General features: G+C 33.7%; 2 long non-coding RNA genes and 1 pseudogene across 2 annotated transcripts; 1 reads left to right on the top strand and 2 right to left on the bottom strand.

Annotated features, from left to right (window-relative positions):
• LOC109833843 lies at positions 3,002 to 4,976 on the top strand. The gene is made up of 3 exons (XR_002245362.1): positions 3,002 to 3,160; positions 3,297 to 3,395; positions 4,740 to 4,976. It is a non-coding gene; the product is annotated as an uncharacterized LOC109833843 (long non-coding RNA).
• LOC109834973 overlaps positions 8,732 to 21,136 on the bottom strand; it is a 40,266-nt pseudogene continuing 27,861 nt past the window's right edge.
• LOC109833842 lies at positions 11,453 to 12,244 on the bottom strand. The gene is made up of 3 exons (XR_002245361.1): positions 12,135 to 12,244; positions 11,634 to 11,714; positions 11,453 to 11,530 (listed from the first exon to the last, which is right to left on the bottom strand). It is a non-coding gene; the product is annotated as an uncharacterized LOC109833842 (long non-coding RNA).

Below are 21,136 nucleotides of genomic sequence, written 5' to 3'. Positions count from 1 at the left end.
ATATATATATATATATATATATATATATATATATATATATATATATATATATATATATATATATATATATATATATATATATATATATATATATATATATATATATATATATATATATATATATATCGAGAGAGAGAGAGAGAGAGAGAGCAAGACTCCTATCAACTTAAGTGGATAGGGAATAGTTGTCCACCAAACTTTTTAGCCACTCATTTATTAATATAAAAAATCTCTTCATATCATGCAAGGATCCCTAGGCAAGATCCATGGATAAAAAGTTTGGTGGACAACTATTTCCTATCTACTTAAGTTGACACAAGTTTTCACACACACACACATATATATATATATAAAGAGAGAAATTCTTATGTCAACGTAAGTGGATCATCCACCAAACTTTCTATCCGTTAACGATACTTAGGGATCCATGCAAGATATATATATGAGTGGACAGAAAGTTTGGTGGACAAAGGCATTTTGTCCACTTAAGTTGACATAAGTTTTCATCTCTTTCTCTCTTTGACAGAAAGTAGACATAATTGAGTGATTAAAATGATGCATTCACATCCGTAGGTAATTAATGACTGAATTGTCATTGGTGCATTATAGCCAAGGCATAATGTAGCTGATTAATGACTGGATTATTTTCTTCAGAATAACACTTGTTAATAGAGAACAAGTGTAGAAGCATAATCTTCAGTCTAAGTCGCACTTCACATGTCATCAAAATGATGCATTCTCATCCATCAACGTTGAATATGAATATACATATTGCTTGGATGAGAGGAGAAATTGATAACTCAAGAGCATACGGATTATATAATAAAGAATTGTCTAAATATAATTTATTTCACCAATACATTAAAAAGCCTAAAATTTAAGATCTAAATCTCAGGTCATGGAAATAGGTTTCAGATCCACTAATTGAAGTCTGAAACTGTTTTACTTCCTGGGTAAATAGATATTAGGATCCACTTTCAGCTTAGATGGTTTTAGGTATGTCCATAACTATACCCTTGCCTTTAAAAATTATTTAAATGATGTTTGTATCCATATCCGTATCTACTTGGATATAGATATTTAATATAGGTATTTGTAGCCTGCCAGATACAGATAGATATGAATTCACTAGTGTCCATTTCATTTTGCATATCATAATTTAAATATACAAAGCATCATTAGAAGAATATTTACTCATGAAAAATCACATTAACCCATACAGAAGGAGTTACTTTGGGGAGATGACTTTTTGAAATTAAAGACTTTCTTCAGCCAACCACCAGACGGCTGCGAGGGAGGATTAGCTCTTCTAGAAAAGTATGGATCTGGTAAAATATCCTGATTTTTATGCATAGAGAGATGAAAAAGTACAGTTAGAAAATGTTAGACACTTGGAATGTAAATTAATTACTCGAAATAGATCTAAAGAACTTGATTAAAAACTAAGAAAACATTAAAAGATTAGGGTCATATCACCGTCATCTATACTTTATTAGAAAGTAACTCGATCTCAGCATTAATTTGAGTAGCAAGGTCTACCATATTCACTTGTTCTTCTAGCTTAGCCATATACGCAAGTTTCACCATATAAGCTATATCAGCTCTTGCATTATCTGAAATAAAGTAATCAAGAATAATAAGAAAATCTACATATATTACTGAAATAAAGTAATCAAGAACATAGAATAAATCATGATAGTCTAACAATAATTAAGAAGCCTAGAGAAGACAATAAACACAAAAACGAACTTTAGGGATTGGACATGGCAAAATTTAGAGAAGAAACAGAATCCTTACGGAGAAAAACCACAAGTTCATCTGGTATCGGGGCGTAATGAGCTAACAGGTCCACATTAATTTACTTCGCAAATATGGACATGCCTATATATGAAATGTTGACCAGGCAAGAGAAATTGACATCATAGGTAAGTATTAATAGGAGGGAAATTGCTCTTATTTGGTTCAAACAATTTGTTGAATGCTGACAACGCATTAGATACCCATTTTTTTACTTGCAAATTATGAACCTATCCATTAATTAGATACCAAAAGAAGATTCTCTCCTGCATTATATAACTATTATATAGGTTTCATCTAAAATAAAACTACAGTCAGTTAATGCCACCCTCTCAAGTAATGAAGGCATTTCTCTCCCATGGTTGTTGTACTCCTCCTGAACCTGTTATCAGTTGATGTTATTCTTGAAGAAAAATGCAAGCAAGCAGTAGCTCTGTATAACTCTACTACAAAACTTCAACTTCTGCACGACAACACTTCAGTTTGATCCAGGAAGCATTAACGCCGACACTTTTGGTGATAGTAATTCTTTGTTCTCTTTTTTCAGAATTCACTTTTTCTGACTGCATATTAATTTTATGGATAATTGCAGATGTAGTATTAAATTTATATATTTATTTATCAGGTCATGCTACTATAGCAGTCAGCCTAGAAAACATCAAAGTTACACACAATCTTGGCAAGATCAATGAGCTTATGAACAGTAAGAGTGTGTCCAATGAGAGCTAAGAGGTTCTTCTTTTCTGGAGAAAAAAAAGGAACCTACGATCAGAGCCGGCCTAGGGGTAGGGCCACCAGGGCTACAGCCCGGGGCCCACAACTGAGGGGGGCACTAGGGGTGGGTGAGCAAACTATGGGGTGAACTAACATTAACATCCATTCGTAAATGTACCTCACGATAGCGATTAGTGATTACAAGTTTACAACTCATAGCAAGTTGTCATTGCCTCTTAGTCTTCTTCACCCCTACCCCTAGGAGGCTAGGCCGGCTCTGCTAATTTCCCATCAACCCACCGCCTCTTCTTCACCTCATCTCTTCCTTTACTAGATTCTCCTCTCGATCCCCCCCCCCTCCCCTCCCTAAAATTATTCGACGGTTTGTATTGCGCCAAGGTCGCTCCTTGATACTGGATTTTCAGATTTCTTCATGATTCTCCATTTGGATATTTCACTATTTCTCAAATTTCTTTGAAATTCTTTATTTTCAGAGTAATAGATTGAATTGGGGAAACTGCTTGAAGTTTTTGGAATCTCTCTCATTGATTTCTACATGTGTTTGCAAGTAGAATTCGATATATTTTGTAGAAGCCTCGATGGACTCTTCAAATTAAAGTCTTGTATCTGGCAATTTTCTGTTGGGAAGGTAGTCCCTTGATATCCTTATTTATTACCTATGAGATTAAATCAGTTAGGTTTTGCTTATGTTATTCAATTGTGTATGAGCTCTGAAATGTTGAACTTCCTTTGAAAACTCATTAACTTTTGATTTTATGGTTCAGTATTTAATCTAAACTTTTGTATCAGGATGCTCTTGATTAAGCCCCAACTCTGACCTCGTGGGGTTCGATTGGACTGATAGGCAACGACTTTCTTTGAAGGTACTTTTTTTACAATAACATATGGAATTTAGATGTATAAATTTTTTAAATTGTAAATTTGTAATACATATCTTTTTAACTTTTTCTTATTTATTATGCCATGTGGTTCTCATTGTCATGTGGTTCTCATTGTCTCAACTTAATAGTTTGTAATATGACCAACTCATGTGTTAAAGCAAAATCTTTTTTTGGAGCATGTCAATGCATATATAAGGTATTCTCTAATTCAACAAAGCGATGGAATGTGTTACTTGATTACATAGATGGTTTGACTTTGAAATCATTGTCAACTACACGTTGGGAAAGTCACATTGAAAGTGTCAAAGCAATAAAATCTCAAGCTTCCCAAATTAGAGAAGCTTTATTTAAATTAACAGAAATTAGTGAAGATGCCAAATTGAGTAGGGATGCTCAAAGTTTAGCATCAGGAGAGCTTTCAAGTTTTGAATTTATATTAAGTTTGGTTATTTGGCATGACATTTTGCATAAGATTAACTTAGTAAAAAGTTACAATCTGAAGACATGCGTCTTGATGCTGCTGTAAGACAATTAGGACTTGTGTTATTTTTTGAAAACTATAGAATAAATGGGTTTGTTTCTGCCATGATTGATGCTAAACAAATTTCCTTTGATATGGGAATTGAGCCTATATTTCCAAAAAAACGTCAAGTTTGTAGAAAAAGGCATTTTGATGAGGTTTCCAATAGTGATAGGGAACAACAATCAGCTGAAGAATCATTTAGAACTGATTATTTTCTTGTTATAGTGGATATTGCTCTTGGTGAATTGAAGAATAGGTTTGAACAATTGCATTGTTTTGAATCTATTTTTGGGTTCTTATTTGATGCTGCAAAATTGACTTCGCTTGATGATAATGAATTAAAAAGTTTGTATGAATCTTGAAAATGTTTTAAAACATGGTGATGTTTCCGATGTTGATGCAAGAGACTTATTTTCAGAATTACAGGTGTTGCAAGTGATGTTACCAAAAGAAGCATATGAAACAGGTAAACCATGGACATCCATTAAAATTCTTGAGTTTGTAAAGAATGTGGATATGTTTCCTAATGTAATGGTTGCTTATAGGATATTATTGACTATACCTGTGACTGTGGCATCTGCTGAAAGAAGTTTTTCTAAATTAAAATTATTAAAATCTTACTTGCGGACCACCATGACTCAAGATAGGCTAAATGGATTAGCGATATTATGCATTAAAAAGGATATGTTAGAGAACATTAAATATGATAGTATAATTGATGATTTTGCATCTAAAAGTGCAACAAGAAGACATTTTAAGTGATGTTTTGTAGTTGAGATTTCATTGCTATTTTTATTTTGTAGGTACATGTGATGATTCTTTGCTTCGATTAATTGTGGAGAATGAAAAGAAGATTGATCAAATCAAGAAATGCTTACGGAGATTTGGGAGGAAGCATGTAGACTCAAATATGTAGTTTTTGTTTTTTAATGCAATGTTTACAATCAGGGGGTACTCTTTTTCCTTCTGTTAATGCAATGAAAAGAAGATTGTCTTTTGTAAAATCTTATAATTTTAATAAAAATAATTAATTGATAATTTATTTATTTGTTTGTTTAGTTTGTATAAAGGGGGCACACTTGAGAAAATTTGCTCTGGGCCTTAGAAAACCCAGGACCGGCTCTTCCTACGATGAAGGCTATAATTATCTGAAGAAAGCCATTGAAGCACTTAAGTCTCAATTGTATCCGACTGTTTCTTTTAATTTGGGTATTCTAGATTATGACATGACATGCATCGACGGTTACAATAAGATTAAGCAAAAGTCTCCTATGGCTAAAGAAGAAGATGCTACTATGAAACTTAGTCGGCTTGCATTAAGCCTTACTATTTTAATTTTTAATCAATTAGTAAGTTATTGGTTTTGTGAAACCAACACAAAACCAAGATTTATCAATAACATAATAAAATTTTATATATACAAACTTTGAATCTTTTTTATTTGCAGCCTTTTGATATGACTACTTGCTAATTTAGCATCATATTTTCTGAGATTTTGTTTGATATTTTTCTTTCATTCACACTATTAATTTTCAAAACATGATAAGTGAAAATGATTACTATTAATTAATTAGAAGGATGAAAACTTTAAGCTGATGTGCATACTGCGTAGCATGATTGATAAAGGAGGATAAATTTTCTCTGGATAATTCCCACCCAAGAACTCGACAAACTCAACGCAACATTTGCTAACCGAAGTGCTACATGATTCTCATCGCATCTAACAAAATTAAAAGGGATAAAAATGAATAACTCCCCCTTAAAGTATTGTTGAACACTCAACTTGCTCCCTAAAGTATCAATTTGCCTATTTTCCCCCTTAAACTATATTTGCTTGCCCAATGCAATCTTTTTGAGAGGCTACCATTAAGTACTCAATGGATGATTACATGGCATCTCAAATTTTTTTTGGTTCTTTACTGAAACATAAAAAAAGATCCAAAAAATACAAATGACACCCTGAATAATTGGAAATTACAAAAAACATTCCCAAAAGTGTAAGCAACCACTTCAAAATTTGATATTTACACCTTAAAATCCAAAATTTACAAAAAAAACCCTAAATTCAAAATTACAACCACCAAATTTTTTAAAATTACAAACAGCCCCTTGAGGATCTAAAAAACTACAAAAGATGCTAAAAATTCAAAATTTCTAAAAACACCCTAAAACTTTGGAAATTGCAAAACAACACCTTGAAAAATCTGAAAATTACAAACAACCCCCTCAATTTCGTGCTGCTGTAATTTTTAGATTTTTAGATTATTTTGTAATTTCTAAAGGTTTCACGGAGTCTTTTTGCAATTCTGAATTTTTAAGGAAAAAATTGTAATTTTCAGAAGGTTGCTTGTAAAATTCTGATTTCCAGATGTTCTTTTTTGTAATTTTAAATTTTCGGTTGTTTTTTTTCAAATTTTGAGAATTTTCAATAGTCATTTGTAATTTCAGATTTTCTTGGGGCTATTTATAATTTTAAAAATTTTAGGGTTTTATTGTAATTTTTAAATTTGTTTCAAGGTGTTTTTTGTAATATTCAAACATTTTTTAAAGGTGTTTATTAAGGTATTATGAGTTATGACTACTAGACTATATAGATTATAGAGAGAATATGGGTTATGGAATTAGTTTTGAAGTTCAGACAGATAAGTACATATTTTTCCTTTGAATTTAAGTTCGGATTCCATCTTCAAAAAATTGAAATATAAATATGTATGGACCAAAATCCAGAACCTGGCCCGGAGTTTTTATGGTTTGAATATATAGATTGAAATCCTAACCTGATAGATATTCAGAAAGAGACTCGTCTTGGTCCTGACCTGATCTTAATTTAAACCTAAAATGGCAGGTTATCAAGTTAAGGAAATTGACCTTGGTCCAACCTAACCCGGGACTTCGCCCTTATCAGAGATATGCCAATAAAAATTAACTGTATTTACATACTGTGTTGCATGTTTTTTCAGAGTTTCTGCATGGTTATAATCCTCACAAACTTCACTCAATTGTCATGAGTTGAAAATTCCAGGGTGGATGAAAAGAAGGTAATTTCTCCTTTCCATTACCAGCAATTTAGCAATATAATTTCTCCTCCATTTTCAACATTTTAGCAATCTGATTGAGTTTATAACCGTAGAATTTTGTCACATTCTCTCTGAATTTCGATGTGGCAGAAAAATATCAATAATGGTCAAATGTTTTTGAAAATGTCCAATCAAAATTGAGTTTACATTGGTTTGGCAGAAAAATATCAATAATGGTCAAATGTTTTTGAAAATGTCCAATCAAAATTGAGTTTACATTGGTTTTGAATCAATAATACTTTTCTTATCTGCACTGGCTATTATATTCCTGTTTAAGGAGTGGGAAATAACTCCATTAATTAAATGAAGCTGATTGAAATTACAGATCCGCAAGGGATGAGATCAGATTTTGTGCAAAATTATCTAAAAAGGCAAAAAGAAGTAATCTTTAGCAATTAGTATAAATTAAAAATCAAGAATAATAGTAACTTTAAGCTTCAACTTACATTTTGATAACTCGAGAGGGAAGACAGTCGAGGGAGGAGTAAACGACGATCTTCGAGGGACGACGAGCTTCAAGGGATGACGAGCTTCAAGGGATGACGAGCTTCGAGGGAGGAGTCGACGACGAGCTTCGAGGGAGAACAGTGAAAACCCTAGCCCTAAAATACACTTGGAATCGGATCTGAAGGAGGAGAGAGAGGAGAGAGGAGCCGATCTAGAGTCAGATCTGAAGAAGAAGAAGGCTGATAGAGGCAAAGGTCAAAAGTGAAAACCCTAGAACCCACTCTTACCTATTTATATGGGTAGCATTTATAAATAAAATTTTATATAAGTAGTATTTGCAATAAGCTCAATTAATAGAACTACTGAATCGAATAGTTAATGAATTATCCAACATATCTTTAATTAAATTCTATTAAAAAGTTATCGAATCGAATAGTTAATGAACTACCGAATCGAACATTCCTTCGGTTAAATTTTATTCATTTATAAGCTAAACACTAAAAATTATTTGTTTAGTACTAAATGAACTATCAAATCGAACTTGATCGTATATCTGTACGAATAATAACCGAACTGTTATTAATTATTCGGTTCACTTCCACCACTATACTTCATATATAAAGTAGAATACTTTATTTTGGTAGCATTTTCAATATTTGCAGAATTTTTTTAGAAACCGTGCTTTGCACGGGTCTAAATACTAGTATATGGAAAAATCCCCATATTTTATCACTCCTTTATATATGTATATCTATATCTATCTATCAATACATATTAAAAAGGATTGCCTTGTCAAAATTTTTGATTTCCAATTTTGCCCTTTGAAGTTTGATAATTCTCAATTGTATCATTAGTTGTAATTAATCATTCACTAATTAGATATAACCTTTTATTAATTATGCATTTCCTCACATTTTCAATACCTTTGGTCACATTATTATTTTATTATTTGATTGTATTGTCTAATAGAAAACTTAAACTTTATCCCTAATTTATCTTTAGGTAATATTTAAAATTATAGAAAGATTAAAAATAATAACAATGAAAATAGAAGATGCCAATAAAATAGAAGTCAATGAAAATTAAATGAAATTAAATGCAACATATCTTTATCTGAATCATTGAGCTTATGCCTTATGCCTCGGTGCTTACGTTTAAAATAAATAGAAGTCAATGAAAATTAAATGGGCTGACAACAAAAACGAAGATGCCAATAAAACAAGTATTTATTTCCATTATCTGCCAATTGATACTTTAATCCAGAGAAGGTATGTCACAGCAACATCACTACAAACATGCGGTCTGCTTATATTCAGATAAAGATATGTTACATCAATAACAGGGATGCAGGAGAGAGGAGAAATGGTGAACTCCATATGTACATATACACAGATTATTAAATGCACAGTATTTACAGCCTCTAACGCAGCTTCACCAAAATGGGCACCACCTGAGAACCAAAAGGAGTGTGAATGCAAGGGGCCAAAATGTAACTTTTGCAAAAATGTAATAGAATCAATCGCACTAGTTTTTTTTCAAAATGCGAAGTTAAAAGAATTTTAAAATTTTAATATAAAACTGTTCTGTTTACGTATAAATTGATATCGTTGAACTTCTTTTTGTCCAACACCACCTTATATATCTTGTGTTTCTGAGTCACAAAAATGGTCGCATATTTCCATTATAAAAAGATCTAAAGTCAATGATAGCGTCGTAGTGAGTACATGAGTAACATGTATTCCTTATAGAAGGAAGCAAAATTTGATGCACCACCAAGTATGAATTCTCTAAAGTCTCTCCAGTGATGAGAGAATACAGGGAATAAGTTTGAGTAAACAAGTTGATAAAATTTAGCAGCCAAAAAGCTACCTAATGCCTGCAGGTTATTTCTATGTTTTATGGTGGAGGCGTGGAGCACGTGCTCAAATTTACACTGTTGTACTTCTTTCCTCGCTACATTTTCTATGTTCAGTTAATTCTTCATAAAGCTCCCTAGACGGTTAATTTTACTCCAAAGTAATTGGAAGGGGCATGAGATTGACAGATAGCAAAATAAAGGTAGAAAGTTCTATCCAATGCTTACCCAACATAGTTCTGACACAAATTTTCATGGGATGTGGCTTGTAAAATTAACTTCTGAACCTGAAGTTTCACAGATAGACCATGATCAACTTCACGAGTATCCCCAGAAATCAAGGCACTATGGTGATCAGTATACTGGATTGAACTGGCAACCCCTGACACTGATGATCCAGAAGAAAAGTCGGTCCAGTGAGCTTACTGCTCATCCGTGCCATAACCACCACCGCTTGTTCATTTAAAACCTCATTAGCATCACCAAGTTGATTGACAGCCTATGGATAGTCAAAATATTTTTAATTAGCACCACCAAGTTGATTGACAGCTGATGGATAATCGAAATCTTTTGACTGCTATAACAAACCAATACCAAAATTCATATCATCAAAGGGGCACAGGTAAGAAAGACAAGATAGTTCTCAACACGGCTGATTGAAAAAGTAAAATTCATGCAACCAATCAGAGAAATTGGATTAATGCATTGATGCTGCTGTTATTATTATCAGCAAAGGGGCAGCATACTAACCTTGCAGCAGTTCTCTCTCCCGAGCGCCACACAGAGGTTGAGGGAGATCTCTATTAGGTGCAAATTCCTCACTGTTCACAACATGATGAACATGAGAGTTTCCGTAGTTCGCCATTTGAGGAACTTCATTAAAATTGAACAGTCTCCAATTGATAAGAGGATCGTGTACGAAAGCCTGAAATCAAACACATCCAAGGTTTAGATTTTGCAAAACAAAGTACCATGGAAATCTAAAATTTAAGGTTCCAATCTGACAGCACGTATAAAATTACAAGGCGAGGGATGCAAATTATTACATTAAAGATATAGAAGGCAACAAAATCATAGAGTCCCAGAGAATTAGAAATATCCTATTGAAGTCATCCCTATATATCTCTTTAAAACAAATTCTTCAAGAGTCCCAGAGAATTAGAAATATCCTATTGAAGTCATCCCTATATATCTCTTTAAAACAAATTCTTCACAAAATATTTCCCTAAGATCTATTTGAGATGATCAAACTTGCTGTTTGTCGAGGTTATTAGCATTCCACCACTTGATGCAGCTCTATGCTTATAGAAAACTGGCAAATAACTAAAGTTATAAGCATACCAGTTAAATGTGTTGCTTATTATCTTGGGCAAACAATGACACAACGGCTGTGTGAGAAGTTTGAGAGAGGATGAAGCCATAACTAAGACGACGTATTATCTCAGTGCAACATGTTAAACTGATATTTAACTAACTATCCTTACATTATGCATGCCCTCACATAAAAAAACACACAGTTCCCATGTATTTTAATCAGGATCAAGAACTTTAGTTTTCTATCTAGCTAATTAGAATCAAGGACTTCAGTCCTCAGGCCAGATCTTTGCCTCTAGCTTTCTAGTTAAAACCAAAAGAAAATAACAAAGATGCAATAATCATGGTTCCTTTACCTCCATCATAGCCATGACACTATCCTTATTGGTCCGCAGAACTTGCATCACATTTTCACAGGTTGACCTGAACTTACCTTCAATACCACTAACTTCCATAGCCTTCACAAGCATTTTAGTTAAGCGAAAAGGTACCTGCCAGTTACATAGAGAAGAAATATCTAGCCTAAAAAACTACTTAAGGATCATAAACCATGCACAAAAATAAGAAAGTTCAATGATGAAAAAAAACTACCTGCATACATAGTAAAAGAGCAGTTTGGATTCTTACCTGCATGGTATATTGCGCGTACAGCAAGCTCTAAATCTTGACATTTTAGCAATTCAGGAGAGACAGACTTACAGCAAGCTCTAAATCTTGACATTTTAGCAATTCAGGAGAGACAGACTGAATACAAGTAAATTAAATGCTTAGAACCATTCCAAGGATTATCAATGAATATGCTGGAAACTAAATGTGCAAATCTTGCCTGTAGGTCTAGGGTAGTAAGACTTGGAAGTTGCTTGTCTATTCGCCTGAAAACATGATAATACAAACCCCATGCCTGAAATTAAGAATAAAAGCAAACATCCAGAGGAAGCTTCAGACGAAGTTTTAGTAAAAGGAAAAGAGTCAGAAATGAAGCCACTCATGGAGCTGGTAGAAACCTGAGTAAGTTCTGCATCCTTTCCTGTTCGCCTATACTTCAAGCAACATTCACGAGCTTCCAACAGTTCACGACCATATGCCTGTTAATATATAAAAAACTGGGTCAAGGATAACTACTTTTTTCTAAAAAAAGATTGAAGTCTTTCTCTTTTATTATTTTTCTTGTATCTTTTCTGGATCCAACCTCCAAGAAGCTATATCATAAAGGCCGTTTAAATTGGTAAGGAGGAAGAGGGATAAATACCAACAAAACCGATGTTTAATAGTTCAGTGCTTTTCATGGATACAAAATTTAAATAGTTAAAATGGTTTCAAGATTAATAACGAAGAAGCCAAATGGTTAGAGAACACACTTTCTTTCATCCAATACCAACGACAAACTAGCAATATCAACTTAAATTAAACTTATAGGGACACAATATTGTAAATACTCATTATAATATGATAATACATTCTGCAGCTTGGATCTTTAAAAAAGAAGAAGAAGAAGAAGAGGATACCTGAATGAAGGTTGTCTCTTTCAATGTTTCAGGTCCTTCCTCAAGAATATTATGTAAGGGGTCCAGCACCGCAAGCATTCCTTCAATATTGTGTTCACCAAAATACAAACGGCTTGATATTATGTAAGGGGTCCAGCACCGCAAGCATTCCTTCAATATTGTGTTCACCAAAATACAAACGGCTTGCTTCCTCCAAAGCCTCATGCCACATTTCATGCCATAATATGGCCACCCTGATCAACTCCTTTGACACTAGTTGAGTCTAGAATAAGAAGAAAAAAAATCATCTGTTATGAAATGTCCAATTCTGGAAATTAGTAAAATCAAATGATATTCACCTGCTCAACAAGAGCTGCACTGTGCTGGCGAATTTTATCAACAACTTCCTGTGCTGCAGCTCTGCGAAATTGGCTTATTGATTTGCATGCCACCAGAAGAGGATACATAAGAGCCTGAAAAGAAAAGCCATCAAACAAAGTACATAAGAGCTAAAATAGCAAAGGAAGAAAGAGAGATTTAGTAAAAGATTCATGTAAGCTATACCTCTAAAAAATTAAAAATGGAAAGAAATTAGGGAAGTAAAGAACACAAAAAATCAAATATATTTTGATTCGTGGATACTGTTACTGGAAAGTAGTTGATTTTAAGTTTCTAACAAAAGCATTCCACAGGAATAGCAGATTACTATAACACAAAGCACTGTAAGATAATTCTGATGTCATTTAATATGCCTTGAGATGATCAAGGATAGGAAACTAGCAATGTCCTGAACACGTGCAATGGAGACCAATGGGAAAAATAGCGAAGACTTGAAGAAGAGAGGCAGATGGAGTCAAAACATACAAGAAGTCGCAATTAAAAGCAAGCATGCTTTGAGAAGTTGAAGGGCATGACACTCAAAATGGCCCTTGATGAAGAGCTAAACTGATTAACGTAGTCAACAGAAAAAATATTCACCTGACACTGCAGTTGGATGGTAAAAACTGAACAGTACATACAACAGTTAGTGAAAACAGAGAAACCTATCTGAAGTAACTCATAATGAAAGCTACAATTAGAAACTTGTAGTGGCTACAATATGATATTAAGGTTCATAGAAGAAATATTTTTTATTATCAAATAGTACAATATGCTGTCCATATTTTTCATTCATCTACTTTATATCATGAAGAAATCTGAGTTGAACTAATAGTACTCGCTATTTTAGGAAAATTCTGTACTTTTAGCTCTAACGATTTCAACTACATTCAAAGGTTATTTTCAGCTTCATTACATGTTTTCTTTTTCATCAGCAGACTTACCATAACATATAAATAATGTGTTAATGTTTGATAAGATTATATATGTGTACACAAAAAAACTACATGCAAATGCTCATGAAATGCATGAACATACGAAAGTCGGTTATATAGTAAAAATAATTATTAGACTTGAAGTGTGCGCCAAATTATTGTGGCCACTAACATTAATTCTAAATCACTAATTAGTTGAAAAATATACTTAACAAATATATGAAATTGCATAGTTTAGTAGGTTAGCCAAACCTAACCATATTTCACCACTAAACCATGATTTGATGAATTTAAACAATATTTAGTAGGTTATGTTTCTTTAGTGGAGCAAAAGGTTGGACTCTGTTTGAGAACGTTAACAGTAGTTATTAAAAGTGAGATCCTCATTAGTTTCTCCAAAAGTTTAAGATGACTGGATAACCACAAAGAAATATTATTTTGTTGCTAAACAAATTTTCCATACAGAAACTTAGTAGCTACATGAGAAGTTATAGGATGAGATACCATATCTAAATATTTAAGTTCAATTTTAGGATAATATTTTGCATACTTTTATGAAAAAACCCAACAGGTAGAAAAGAATTTTCAGTACTCAAATATGAACTATCATTATCATAAAAGATGTATATGTGAAAATTTATGAAATGTGAGAAAATTTATGAAATGTGACTAGGAAAAATATAAACTTAGGGAAATTAAGATTATACAAGTGTGGATTTCACTTCCCTGTAACATATGGTATTGCACAGTTCAAACAAAACCGCAAAAACAATTGGTTAGAGATTCAACTCTGAACTAAACATTTTTCATGCTTGATAAATGATTACATATAATTGACTTGACAAACATGTTACTTGTAATACGTCATTCTTTAATTTGTTTACGTTAATTAGATATCCTCAAGAATTAAGCGTTGCATTCACTTCTACTGGCAATTCTTTTTCCCCCCTCCAGTCGTCACCTCTTAGAATATTGGCTGTGAGAGGCAGAAAAACAGGCAAAATGATTATAGAAAAAACTAGTATACAGAAGCAGCTTCATGTTTCATTATGTAAACATAATTAAAATTAACCTGTGGATATCCTCTTCCTATCCGCACCAACAACTATTGAATCAGCTCTCGTACAGCTTTATTATTTGAATGGATCCTTGCAATTATTTGAGGTAATACAACCAACTACATTTCTATCTTAACAAGTGAAAATCCATTCTGCAATGCCGTTTGAACCTCAGATGTAGCTCCATAGTTGAACCACAAAGTGAGAAGACGAAGAATGTCCTGAAAGCAAAAACAGATAGAAATTAAATGGCTTTGTATACTGTTAGCATTCAAGATATAATATGAGAAGCTAACAGACTACCAAGCAAACATGGTATCCAGAACCTGAAGTTAGAGACTCAATAAGATGCATCATTGTCTAGATATATGACAGACTTGATAGTCAAATATAGGTCTGAAACTGACTTCTCTGCTATGTTACAGATGATGATCTTGCTCAACTATATATAGAATCCTTAATTTAGGTTCTGCAGATTCACGAACATCATAATGCCTATGGACCCAAATGCTAAGACTTCTTCATAAGCATAATTCTTGCAAATTGGACAAAGTTCAATCCAGAATTTATATAAGATTTGTCGTGCACGTTCTCTTCACAGTACCTACACCATGTTCTGGTTGCATAGTTCCTTAGGGAATGTCACCTTTCATCTCCAAATACACATGATGTAATAAAAATATAACATTATAGCTTTCAGAAGAAGGCAAAAATATTGGGTGTTATACCCCTACATAAAATATCAAAATGATTTGGACAATCAAAGAAAAGAGTACACTGATCAATCTAACTTAGAAAATGGAATAGGACTTTGATGAATTTTCTTGTGAACTCTCCTCACGGAACGGTATTTCTGTCCTCTATTGACGCTTCCGATGAGGCGATGAGATCAAGACTGGTGCGAGGATGTTTGAGACCTTAAATAAAGAGATTAAGAAGATAGGACTAGAGAATGTTGTGCAAATCGTTACGGACAATCATGTTAGTCTCAAACTAGCCGGTATGAAATTTTAGATTTGATTTAGTTCGTTTGATATTGATCGCTTGCTTTCTAGTTTCTATGGATTTGAATGATTGAATCCTAATGAGATGTTTGTTTGTTGGTTATAGGCAATGTTACATTAAACGCTGGGCGCTTCTAGGCGTCGGACTTGACGCCCAGCGCTTAGTCACCTAGGCGGGCATCTAAGTGGTTTCTGGGCGTTTTTTTCCTTTCTTCATTTAAATGGTGGTCGATGAGGTTTTGCTAAAGGTCGGAGGCGTCGGACTTGACGCCCAGCGCTTAGTCACCTAGGCGGACGCCTAAGCGATTTTTGAGTGTTTTTTTTCTTCATTCAAGTGGTGATCGATGAGGTTTTGCTGAAGGTCGGAGGAGGTAGTGGAGGTGTTCATATTTGAAGGTTAATGGAGTTTAGAGGACGTGTAGGCTACAACACATAAAATCACAATCAAGGTCTACATGGTACAATCCACGTAAGCAGACAATACTCCCCTAATCGTAATATCTAGGTGGGCAGCCTAAATACCGCCTAGGTGCTAGACGCTAGTTAGGCGGCCTAGGTACCGTCTAGACCTAAGCGTACGCCTAAGCGGACTAGGCGGAGATTTTTTAAAACAGTGGTTATAGGTAAATACTTAATGGATGAATATCCTCATATGTATTGGACACTGTGGGCTGCTCATTGTCTCAACCTCACGCTTAAAGATATCGGAAAACTATCATTCATGAAGATGACCTTGAGTCGTGTTAAGGAGTTGACGGGATTCATTTATTCACATGGTTGGGTTTTTAGGTTCATGAGAGGTCAAACCAATGCTCGAGAGCTTCTTAGATTGGCAGCGACGCGGTTTGCCACTTCATTTTTGACTTTATTAAGCATCCATAAGCAGAAAAATAATATGAGGAAGATGTTTTGCTTGGAAAAATAGGTGAAAAGCAAGTGGGCAAGAGATCCGAAGGGCAAAGCGGCGGAGAGGATAGTTAAGATGACTACCTTTTGGAATAACGTTGTTCGTGTTCTCAAGCTCACATGTCCTCTTGTTCGTGTTTTGAAACTTGTTGCTAATGAGAGGAAGTCGGCCATGGGGTTTATTTATGAGGCTATGGATAGATTCAAAGAGTCTATTGCAAAAGCCTTTGGTGATGATGCAACTAAATATTCAGAGGTATTTGAGATTATTGGTAAGAGATGGGATGTTCACTTATATAATCCTTTGCATGCAACTAAATATTCAGAGGTATTTGAGATTATTGGTAAGAGATGGGATGTTCAGTTATATCACCCTTTGCATGCTGTTGTGTTTTACTTTAATCCAGCATTTTTCTATGTCCCTAACATTCATGTCGATAAGAAGATCATGAAAGGCCTATGGGAGTCATTAAAAAGCTTGTGCCCTAACAGGATCAAGATAAGATCTCTGATGGGTTGACCTTATACAAAGATGCACATGATCTATTTGACATGCATATAACTATTAGAAACCAAGAAAAAAGGTATCCCAGGTAAAACATATTAATTAACTATGTACACATAGTTTTTGGTAAAATAAACTACCATATACTTGTATTCATCCTTTTGTTTATCTTGACAGCTAATTGGTAGGATTCTTATGGTGCAGCAACTCCAACTCTACAGAAATTTGCTATAAGAATCCTTAGTCTCACTTGTGCTCTGGATGCGAAGGAAACTAGAATACTTTTGAACAGTTATGTTTAATTTCTTTTCATTGAATAAAGATCTACTAAAAATTAATGATTAAGAGTACTAATTTGATTATTTTGACTTCATATGAATTGCAGATACACACCAAGAAAAGGAATAGGTTGGATCACAATAGGTTGTGGGATCTAGTATATTGCAAATACAACCACGCTTTGAAGGAAAGATTTGACTGCATGGATATTGTTGATCTAATCAAGTTGATTGACATAGATGAAAGCAACGAGTGGCTGTCGGGTCAATTTGGAGAGGGCAACAATGCAGAGAACGACTTGGTGGATGAGAAGGATAACCTTAGATAGGGTGTTGTAAGCGATGCAACATGAGTTGAAGAAGAATTTGGACCATCTTTAAGGTCTATTGCTAGGGTTCGATGATCTTCTTCATCAGCTAGAAGGAGGGAGTCAGATTCAGAGGATGAAGAGGACACTGAGGATGACGAAATTCCACTTGAGTTGGATGAAAATAATGATGAGGGTGACTAAACATTCTATTATTTTGTTGTTTGCTTGTTTTGTTTCGTAGATTTTTCCTTATGTTGGATATTATTTTGCATTATGATTTGTGAAAACTTACGAACTTCGCTATGTTATGCATGCTAATTAAGACTCTTTCATGATTTGGTAGGTGAAATTATATTTCTTAGTCTTTTTATGTGACAACTTATAAACATGTTGCTTAAATGCTTTTTTGTCTTATGTTGAAAAATATTTGTTTAATTTATGCGCCTCAATTAAGTGAGACGCGCGCATCGTCGTGCGTCTTGCGCATGGTGTGCGTAAGGGACCTTTGCGCCCCGCATTGCGCCTTGCGCCTCGATAACACTGACGTGTGTGTATACATACACCTATATATAAACATATATGTATGTATATATGTACATATACATACAAACATGTCCATGTCTACATATATGTATATATATACATATGTAAATACACACACACATATATACGTGTGTATGTACACATATACATATGTATATACATATCTATACATATATATATACACACACATGTATGTATGTATGTATATATCTATATATGTGCATATCAATGCATATATGTATATACATATGTATACACACACATCCATATATGTGTGTGAGTATACACATACATACATATATGTGTGTATATCAACACGCTAAAAAGGTCAAAATCAAGGATATAAGGTTTCCCCTTATATATATAAAGAGAGAGAAATGAGTACGCTTGGAAACAAGCACAAGTTTTTGTGCTTGGTATATGTCCCTTAATCTTTTCATGCTTTCTTAGTTGTTTTCCTGGTCCTAAGGATTTCAAACTCTAGAATAATCAAGAATCCTAACAAAATCTATATAGATTACTGAAATAAAGTAATCAAGAACATAGAATAAATCATGATAGTCTAACAATAATTAAGAAACCTAGAGAAGACAATAAACACAAAAACAAACTTTAGGGATCGGACATTGCAAAATTAAGATAAGAAATAGAATCCTCACGGAAGAGAAAAACCACAAGGAAGTTCATCTGGTATCGGGGCGTAATGAGATAACAGGTCCTCGCTTGTGACTGAAGATGATGACGACGTAACAAAAATTGAACCACCGCTTGGTGGATTCTCACCAAAACGGAAAGCCACTATTTTTTGGACAAATTTTTATTTTAACCCTCTTTAGAAACATAGTTTCAAAAATCGAACTATTTTGAACATTTTTCGACAATTTCAAAACTGGGTCAAATTTGGCGAAAAAGGTTCAAAATAGGTTGATTTTTGAAAATATGTTTCTCCACTGGGTCGAAATTGGGGGAAAATGTTCAAAATTGGTCGATTTTTGAAAATATGTTTGTAAAGAGGTCTAAAATAAAATTTTGTCAAAAAAATAAGTGCTTTCTGTTTCGGTGAGAAACCACCCAGCGACGGTTCAAGTTTTGCTTCGTCGTCATCATCTTCAGTCACAAGCGAGAACATGTTAGCTCATTACGCCCCGATACCAGATGAACTTCCTTGTGGTTTTTCTTTTCCATGAGGATTTTGTTCTTCTCTAAATTTTGCCATGTCCGATTCCTAAAGTTTGTTTTTGTGTTTATTGTTTTCTCTAGGTTTCTTAATTATTGTTAGACTATCATGATTTATTCTATGTTCTTGATTACTTTATTTCAGTAAGCTATATACATTTTTTTAGGATTCTTGATTATTCTAGAGTTTGAAATTCTTAGAACCTGAATATTGGAGAATCAGCACAGAATTCAGCAGCAACTTTGGACTGAAATCATTTTTTGTGCTTACCTCCTATTAGAAATCTTGTATCTGAGAACCAACACAAAATGTTCAAGATTTCCTTGGTTTACAGCTATATATAGAGATTTTCAAATAAAAAGAAGATAATGCAAGAGCTGATATAGCTTATATGGTGAAACTTGAGTATATGGCTAAGCTAGAAGAACAAGTGAATATGGTAGACCCTGCTACTCAAATTAATGCCGAGATTGAGTCACTTTCTAATAAAGTACAGATGACGGTGGTATGCCCTTAATCTTTTAATGTTTTCTTAGTTGTTTTTAATCAAGTTCTTTAGATCTATTTCGAGTAATTAATCTACGTTCCAAGTGGTTAACATTTTCTAACTGTACTTTTTCATCTCTTTATGCATAAATATTAGGATATTTTACCAGATCCATGCTTTTCTAGAAGAGCTAATCTTCCCTCGCAGCCGTCGAGTGGTTGGCTGAGGAAAGTCTTTAGTTTCAAAAAGCCAACTCCCCACAAAATAACTCCTTCTGTAGGGTTTAATATGATTTTTCATGAGTAAGTATTCTTCTGATGATGCTTTATATATTTGAAGTATGATGCAAAATGAAAAGGACACTAGTAGATTCATATCTATCTGTATCTGGCAGGCTACAAATACCTATATTAAATATCCATATCCAAGTAGATACGAATATGGATACAAACATCATTTAAATAATTTTTAAAGATAAGGGTACAGTTATGGACATAGCTAAAACCATCTAAGCTGAAAGTGGATCCTAATATCTATTTACACAGGCCAGTAAACAGTTCCAACCTTCAATTAGTGGATCTGAAACCTGTTTCCATGACCTGAGATTTAGATCTTAATTTTTAGGCTTATTAATGTATTGGTGATATAAATTATATAGCACTTTATTATATAATCTGTATGCTTTTGAGTTATCAATTTCTCCTCTCATCCAAGCAATATGTACATTCAATGTTGATGGATGAGAATGCATAATTTTGATGACATGTGAAGTGAGACTTAGAATAAAGATTATACTTCTACACTTGTTCTCTATTAACAAGTGATATTCTGAAGAAAATGATTCAGTCATTAATCAGCCGCATTATGCCTTGGCTATAATGCACCGATGACAATTCAGTCATTAATCACCTACGGATATGAATGCATCATTTCAATCACTCAATTATGTCTACTTTCTATCAGTTACTTTTCACCTCCTCAACCTACAAATTCTATTCAATGTTATCTAGTGATCTCAAGATCTCATTCATCTCTTTTGTAGAAACTATTGTCTTGGAGACCTAGTCAAAAAAAATTACTGGTCATGTCAATGACATCCTCTAGAATTTTAGTTTTTATTTTTTAATTGTTTTATTTTTCATATTTTTGTTTATTGCTCCGTGAATGAAGACGCTCCGGGTCATGTTCACAGGAAGAGTGGACAGTTTGATCAGAATCACCATTCTTCTGTTTTGCCAATTTCCTCTGCCTATACTATATATATATATAGAGAGAGAGATTTTTATGTCAACTTAAGTGGACAATCTACCTACTTTCTTACCCATTGATGTTTCTGTTTTGCCAATTTCCTCTGCCTATACTATATATATATATAGAGAGAGAGATTTTTATGTCAACTTAAGTGGACAATCTACCTACTTTCTTACCCATTGATGTATGT

Source organism: Asparagus officinalis, chromosome 3 (genome assembly GCF_001876935.1).
Source record: "Asparagus officinalis chromosome 3, Aspof.V1, whole genome shotgun sequence".
Classification (NCBI taxonomy): Eukaryota; Viridiplantae; Streptophyta; class Magnoliopsida; order Asparagales; family Asparagaceae; genus Asparagus; species Asparagus officinalis.
This window is presented reverse-complemented; position numbering and strand designations above follow the sequence as displayed.